Source organism: Rattus norvegicus, chromosome 17 (assembly GCF_036323735.1).
Source record: "Rattus norvegicus strain BN/NHsdMcwi chromosome 17, GRCr8, whole genome shotgun sequence".
Classification (NCBI taxonomy): domain Eukaryota; kingdom Metazoa; phylum Chordata; class Mammalia; order Rodentia; family Muridae; genus Rattus; species Rattus norvegicus.
In genome coordinates, this window is record NC_086035.1 from 72,617,339 (window position 1) to 72,625,397 (window position 8,059).

At 43.9% G+C, this 8,059-nt stretch overlaps 1 protein-coding gene across 6 annotated transcripts in view; it reads left to right on the forward strand.

Moving 5' to 3' along the window:
• Positions 1–8,059, forward strand: part of LOC120097741 (uncharacterized) — a 120,596-nt gene that overhangs the window by 63,302 nt on the left and 49,235 nt on the right. The window lies entirely within an intron of this gene.

An 8,059-nucleotide genomic window follows, 5' to 3' on the forward strand; every position in this document is an offset into this window, starting at 1 on the left:
AAGTAATAGAATGGCTCGTTTGTAAGAGATTGACTGTGACAGGGTTCCCTTCCTATACCCACAGGGAGAGGAGATCACAGAGATTCTAGGAAGAACCCCAGCAAACAGGCAAGGTCTCTATCATTGTGTGCTCACTTCTCCCAAATGATCCATTTCACCAAACTGAGCAAAACATAAAGCTTTCATCTTTCTTCAGATGCTCTCTCTCTCTCTCTCTCTCTCTCTCTCTCTCTCTGTGTGTGTGTGTGTGTGTGTATCTCTCTCTCTGTGTCTCTGTCTCAGTCTCTCTCCCTCCCTCCCTCCCTCCCCCCTCCCTCTGCACATGCATGTGTGCACAGGTGTAAGCTCGTCTTCAGTGTTGTTTCTCCATCCACCTTATTTTCTTGATAGGGTCCCTCACTGACCTGAACTCACTAAGTAGACTAGACTGGCTGGCTAGTGAGCCCAAGGCTTTTGCCTGTCTCTACCATCTGAGCCTTGGGATCATAAGAACATGCCAAACATGTCTGGCTTTTTAGCTTTAAATATGGATTCTAGGAATCCAACTTTGTTCTTAGGCTTGTAAGCCAGGCACTTTACCAACTGAGCCATCTCCTGACTCCACATTGTCATTTGTGAATGCTCCATGCCATGCAATAATTTTGTTAAATAAACCTGTAATTTCCTCTCGTGTTAATCTGCCTTTCCTTTTGGGGTCTTCAGACCGAGACCTCCTTGACACTAGCAAGTGTCAGAAAGAGAACACAAAACCTTTCCTGAAATAAACATCTTCTCATTTCCTCTGTTTCATTGCCTTCAATCATTAGCATATGCACCTTGAGGCAAAATAAATGCAAAGCAAAACCCAAGAGGGTAGCCAGAGAAAGACAGTATCTCTTGTGCGGGGATTCAGATCAGAAAAGAGTGTGTTTGTGTGTGTGTGTGTGTGTGTGTGTGTGTGTGTGTGTGTGTGTGTGTGACTCCCATAGTTGTTAGGGAAGAGTCGAATGCCCTTCCATTAAGGAAATCTAAGCAGCATCAACAGAAGCCATGAACTCACTTGGGAAAAATAGGACAAAAAGTCGTCTATTTGTCCTGTCAAAGAAAAGAAATAATAGATGTCGATGATGTATTCTATAATCAAGATGGTCCTTAAAATAGACAGAGCATTGTTTGGTCCATAGTACCATATCATGGTGATGGTGGTGGTGATAATGGTGATGATAGTGGTGATGGTGGTTGTACCCAAGCACCATGAGAATTAGTGACCTGGAACCATCTGTGTCTCCTGGTAGTGTTGCCATGGAAACCGCAGGGTTCCTTCGTCCGGACCACACCCACTCTGTTCCCTGCTTTACCTTTCAGTTCTCTGGGAAGAATCCATAAGACTTATTTCCGAAAGGTTGGAAGAACAGTCTTGAGCCGCCTCTTCCTCACAAAGGGGGACTTGAAATCACCAGGCAGAAGTAATTCCATGACGAAAGGGAGGTAGAATGATTAGGAAGGCAGGTCAGAGGACAAACTGGAGTGAGTCATGAGTGGAGGTCTGGGGGTGGCTCCTTCAGGCCAGTGTTTCCACTTTCCCATCACTGCTGTCAGGAAGTCACTTCTCTTTGTTCATGTAAATGGCAGGCTTTTAAGAGATGACCTCAGCCATTCATTTTAAACAAAAACACCTCTTTGGGCTTTCCTCCTGGATTAGCTGCTTCCACTGAATAACAAATGAGATGTGCTGGGTTTCCTGGGACGGTAGGGCTGCCTTCTGTTTCTCACTGGAGCTGGAAAGAGAAGTTTTACTCCAGGGGAAGAGAAGCCGATGGATCTCATCTTCGTGGTCTTCAACATCGTGAATAAGTGACCCCATGCATAGAATCGTCAACAGTTTTCCAGTTCCTCATCTTGGCCTTTTCTTCAGATTCTATCTGGCCTCTGGCCTACGAAGCTTCTTCCCCTTCCCTCCCCCACCCCCTGCCATATCCTCACAGCTTTTCTGAAGCCCTTAACCTGCTTCCATCTACGGATAGCAAAAGTGCGGTCAGTAAAGACCATTTGCAGGGATGATCTGAGTCCCCAGGGCTCGGTTCCTAAGGCCATTGTCTCTTCTTCAAAGTCAACTTGTGTATATTTCTTGTGGTCTCTAGAGAATCAGTGGAGGGCAAATGGGACCTCTTCAGCTGACAGCTCCTTTAGCTGGGGGGGAGGGCGGGAGCGGGGGTGTTTGACTGCGCTATCCCAAAGTATAGCAACTTGGAAATTGGGAAAACTGGAGCAGCAGCCACAAAACTTAGGGTTTCTTTCCCTCTTTCTCCATAGAATCAGGCTACAAAGCCCAGCTGAAAACAAGCAATAAGATGAGTATTTGGGGGAAGCCCCGCTCCCACCCCCACGTCTCAGAAGGAAGCACTCATCTCCGAAAGCACAGGCACACAGTAGGGAAACGAATCTCAACAAACCGGCCCTGCTCCCCACCCTCCCGCAGCTTCTTAGCAGTAGGGCTGAGTCTTCTTTATCCAATCATGTTTCTTCATGGCTAAAGAGATGAGGTTTCCCTAAGACTAACATAAAAGTGAAGACAGGTTCTCCGGTCTCCTTAGGCCTTCATTTCTGAAGGCTCCTGTGTCAAGTAAAATGCTTCTTAAATAAATCCGCATGATTTCCCCTAATTTCTCATTTGCAATTGGGTCTTTGGCCTTGGCTCTCAAGATGTTCAAAGAGATCATGTGTTCCCTCCCTTCATTGACATCACTCCTGCCTCGGTAATTGGTCCCCATTCTTGTCCTCTTTTCCTCTCTGTCTGTGTGTCTGTCTGTCTGTGTGTCTGCCTACTTGTCTGCCTGTCTTTAACATTATGCAGTTTAAGCTCACCTCAAACTAGCAATCCTCCTGCTTAAGTCACCCAAGTGCTGGAATTATGGACATGAATTACCATGGCCACCTTCCATGTCCAGTTTACTGCTCCCTTTAGAGAACAGTCAGGTTGGGGGGAGGGTTTCCAATTCTGAATGGGGTACTGGTTAAAACTAGGAAATTTCACCTTGAGATTGTACCTATAGTAAAGGATGACCTAAGCCTGGAACCCCTATGCATGTACCATGGTGAAGGCAGCACAAATCCTGCCAAGCACAGCAGACATCACGGCAGGACCTTAATACCAACCTCTACACAGAACTGTACAAGAACCAAAGCAATGGAGACCCACCCTACAAAGAAAAGGGGTTCCGGGAAATGAATCAAAATTCTTATGACCCGCTAAACATTCGACCTACAGTGTGTGAGCTACAGATGACTAGACAAAGCCAAATTTGAAAGTGTACAGTCTGGAGAGGATATGCTCGTGTCTAATTTTGAAAACACATTTCACTTTTTTATTTATGTATACGTGTGTGTGTCCCTGTGAATATATGTCACATGGATCCGTTGGATCCCCTGCAGCTGGAGTTAGAGGAGTTTATGAGCCGTTCAGCATGGGTGCTGAAAACCAAACTGTGTGCGAGCAACGAGGAACTGTCTCCCTAGTCCCTTACCTGTAGTTCTGGGAATATATAACAAATGATGATTCAGAGCTCTTGATCATTTATTCTAGAAAGTGGGAAGCTTCTAGTTGCCTCAGCTACAGGCAACACAGACAATGCCAGGCATGAGTCACCCTATTCCTTCTCAAAACAGCACAGGACTAACCATAAACCAGTGACGCGGAGCCAGACACTTTCATCTGGTTATGATCCCCATTGCTGTAACGGCATTTTCATTTCACTCACAAGACAGCCTGCTTGGTGCAGCGTATAGTTCTCCTCAGCCACCCAGGCTTTTTAGGCAAAATAAAATTAGACTCATTACATCAACACCAATGGGGACACGATAAAAAGAGAGTAGAATATTCAAGGTAAACACGGTACAGTGGCTGGCATTTAGACTTGGCTTCTGAACCTGCTTTAGCTGGCTATATGAACGCCAGCTGAGAAATTATTCTCCAAACTATTTATAACCTTTGCCTCAGTTTCCTTCACCACAAACACAGGATTAGGATATAAGAGTGTAGGGAAATAGTCAGGACTCTCTGAAAGCTGCCCTTGTTTTTCACATCTTGAAGCTTTTTCACTTACAAAACCAGCTCTCTAGAGTCAGTGCCCTTAGGAAGAACACTGATGCCAAAAGAGACAAATCCCATGCCTTTCTCCACTTCCACTAAGCAGAGAAAGAACTGAAAGTGAGCTCCATTCATCCTGCTTTTGAACTATTTCAGATCTGAGGGTTTTGAAAGAAACTGAGGTGTAGGAAGAAGGTAGCTGGTGTCTAGTGGAAAAGGTTGCTTGCTTTAGTTCTACTTGGGGTTAGCCCAAAGGCAGCTTTCTGCATCTGAGTAGACAAGAGGTTTTCTTTCCTCACACTACTGGGGATGGATGATTCTTTGATGCTGGGGGCTGTTTTGTGTATGGTAGGAAATTTATCATCTCATTGGCTTCTACCTACTAGATGCAAGGAATGCACTCCTTCCTCTACCAAAGTTGTGAAAACTCACCATTGTGCCTCTAGAGATTATCAAATCTCCTTTGAGGACAAAGTTGTTCCCAGTTGAAAAACCACTGGAGTAAATGATAGACAGATGGGTTGGCAGACAGGCAGACAAACAGACAGATAGATATGGACAATTGATAGATAGACAGTAGAAGATGGAGATATAGATAGATGATAGATAGATAGACAGACAGATAGATAGATGCAGGGCAGATGATATGATAAATATAGATGCTGACATAAATACATATAATAAGGAAGAGTAATTGACAGATGGATATAAATGGAAAAACTATTCATTCCCTTCTGTGTTTCATCACAGACCCACAATTGCCCTTTGAACACACAGACCTAATCACTTAACTCATGTTTGCAAGTCTTTCCAGAGTTCCTTTTGCTTGGCATACAGAATCCAAACTCGCTGATATTTATTGCTATCCTTCACATTTGGTCCCTTTTCACTGCATATCTATTTCTCAACCCTTACACATATAGTCACGCACTATACACACACATGCACACACACATGCACACACATGTACATGCACACACATGCACATGCATACACACATACGCGCGCGCGCACACGTGCGCGCGCACACACACACACACACACACACACACACACAGGTTTGTCAGTAACTTTCAAACACAGCTTGCACTTCTTTTACCCTACACTTTCATTATTTTCACCCAATGACCCTACGGTATTATAGCTAATCTATAGAACTTGAGTTCCATTTTCAAGGCCAGCCTACATGTCCTGGAAAGCCTCTTCAATATCCAGTATCATCCTCAGGTGCCCTTGATCAGTTAAGAGCTGCAGTTCTCCAATCCTTCCTTCTGATGGCTCTGATAGCGCTCTTCATTATACCCCATTGAGGACATATTGCCTTCCCTGTAATTAAAGACTGCATTCTGCTTGGGGGCCGAGCTAACACTGTCCCCGCTGGCTCCTAACAGGCATCCCCTGGAGATTTGCTGAGTCTAGGGAGATGCACTTTCTCCTGATTTAAACTTCAAAGCCCTTCTCATTCTTGGGTTTCCACAGACACTAATTGAGCACCTGCAGTGGGCACACCACCACACCGACTCAGGCGAGGGCTGTGCAGCCCAATGGGGATAAGACCCATGTATGCCACAATAGATTCAGAGCTGGTGTTCATTTGCTTGGAAGACTAGGAAAGACCATGGGGAAATCAAAGCCGGGATACTAGGCAACTCTGAAGAGCTGGCGGGAGAACATCGTTCTGTCATGGTGGAGAGACATGAGGTCACACTGCCTGGATCTGGACCTCAGCTCCGCTACAGGACTTTGGACAAGTTGAAAATTTCTGTAGCCCTTGCTGAATGACAATGGTAATTTTCTTCATTCATTTCATTTCATTTCACGGTGCAGGGGGTTGAACCTTAGGCCTTGTGTCTGCTGGGAAAGTGCTTCTACCACGAACCCGTGTCCCCAGCTGGCGATATTGATTCATATAGATGGAGACAGATACATAGATGGACAGATGAAAAATAGGCAGATTATAGGCAGCATACTTAGAAGGATACATTGATAAATAATAGCTATAAATGATCTGATAGATAAGTGGATGACAGATATATGTACAAATAATTAAGAAATAGATTGTAGATGCATATATACATATCCATATACATGCACCCTCACATATATGGTAGTAATAGAATATATAGATACATATATATAGGAGATGGAATAGATAGATAGATAGATAGATAGATAGATAGATAGATAGATAGAACAGATCTTTATTGGAGCCTTATAAATAAAGTGAAATAGTACATAAAAACTCATTGCAGGTAGGATTTGACATAATGTTCACTCAATAAATAATAGATATCATTATTATTACTATCTGGGATTTCTCTGTTCCCAGCTAACCTAAATTTCCAAGTGAGTTTGATTTTTTTTTATGCCCAGTGCTCATAATGGATCTTTCATCTCAGTCCTTTTGGCTTATGTTAACTTCCTGCTGTGCCTTTTGTCCAGTATTTTGAGAGGGAGAATCTGTTCGCTGAGAAGCCATGCCTGGTGAAACTCCTTCTGATAGTCCCAGCTAGTAGAATTGAGAATTATGGTCTAAGACACTTCAGCAATTGACTGATGTGATAGCCTTGTGTGAAACCGGATATGAGAAGGCATGACTCCATGGTGTCTTGTTTGCAGGAGAAGGATGACATAGCATGAGGTTGTAAGAGTCTGTCAGGGAGGTGGAGCGAAGGCCCTCAGACCCAAGGAGGAAACATGGGCTCTGAGCTCCTCTTTGCAGAAATTGTGGCAGATGCCATCCAGATTAGGTCATACTTTCAGGAGAAACAGAAAGAAAAGAAAAAAGAAGTTCGTATTTGCAGAGTGGGAGGGGGTGTTTATTAGATTGGCTTATGCCAAGATCGCTGAGTATCCCAATCCTTCTCATGCTGCAAGGACTGGGAACATTATAGCTGCTCAATCCACAAAGCTGGAGACCTCAGCGGCCCAGCAGTCTCAATCTGATGCTGAGAAGGTAGAAAGTTTCCTGCTAAGGACCCTGGACTTTGGCCGTAGAGAATGGCAGCAGCACGCCGGCAGCCAGTTGAGGGATTGACCCACTTACTTGGAAGAAGCAGAAGCAAGAAAGCAGGGAAAACTTTTCTCTCAGACCTCCCTATGTCTGGGTCACCTGTTGGGAAATGTACTTCCCTCTCTGAACAGGAGGATCTGTTCCCTACAGTGAGTCCTTTCTGGAAATGTCCTCACAGGCACGCAGAGGTGTGTCTCCTGGCTATTGTTCACGTCTTGTTCAAGTCTGCAACCAAGATTGGCCATTGTATCATGTGAACATATCATAAAAGGACTTAGCAGACTGAACTGTGTGTGTGTGTGCATGTGACTGTGTGTGTGCACATTCCATTGACTATATATGATACAGTACATACATGCATATATATATATATTGCAATGGAATGTATACACACATGCATATATATGATACAATACACAAATACATATATATATGATCACATACACATATATAGATGTATGATCATATATATTCCTCACAGATCATATATATGTACATGTATGTATGTGTGTATATATATATGTATATATATATGATGCAATCAATGTATTGAAGACCCTCTTCTTGAACTGGAGAGGTGGCTCCATCACCAGAATACCCAGTTCAATACCCCATAACCCACAATCCAAAGCCTGGCACGGAGACACACAACTACAATGCTAGTATAATAGAAACAAAGACGTGTGCATCCTAAGGGCTTGCTATCCGGCAAGCCTAGCATAACCAGTGAGCTCTGGGTAAAGTGAGAAATTCCAATTCAAGACATAAAAGGAGAGTGCCTAAGAGAGACACCTGTGCTGGGTAGTTTAAACTGTCAACTTGACACAGCCGAGAAGTACTTGGGAAGAGAATCATACTAGGCAATATCAGGCCAGCATGTAAGAATGATGATAGGGGTTGTCTTGATTGTTAGTGGATGCAGGGAGATCCAGGATGCAGTGAAATACCATCGAGGGTGCATTTGAAAACTGAAGAGATGA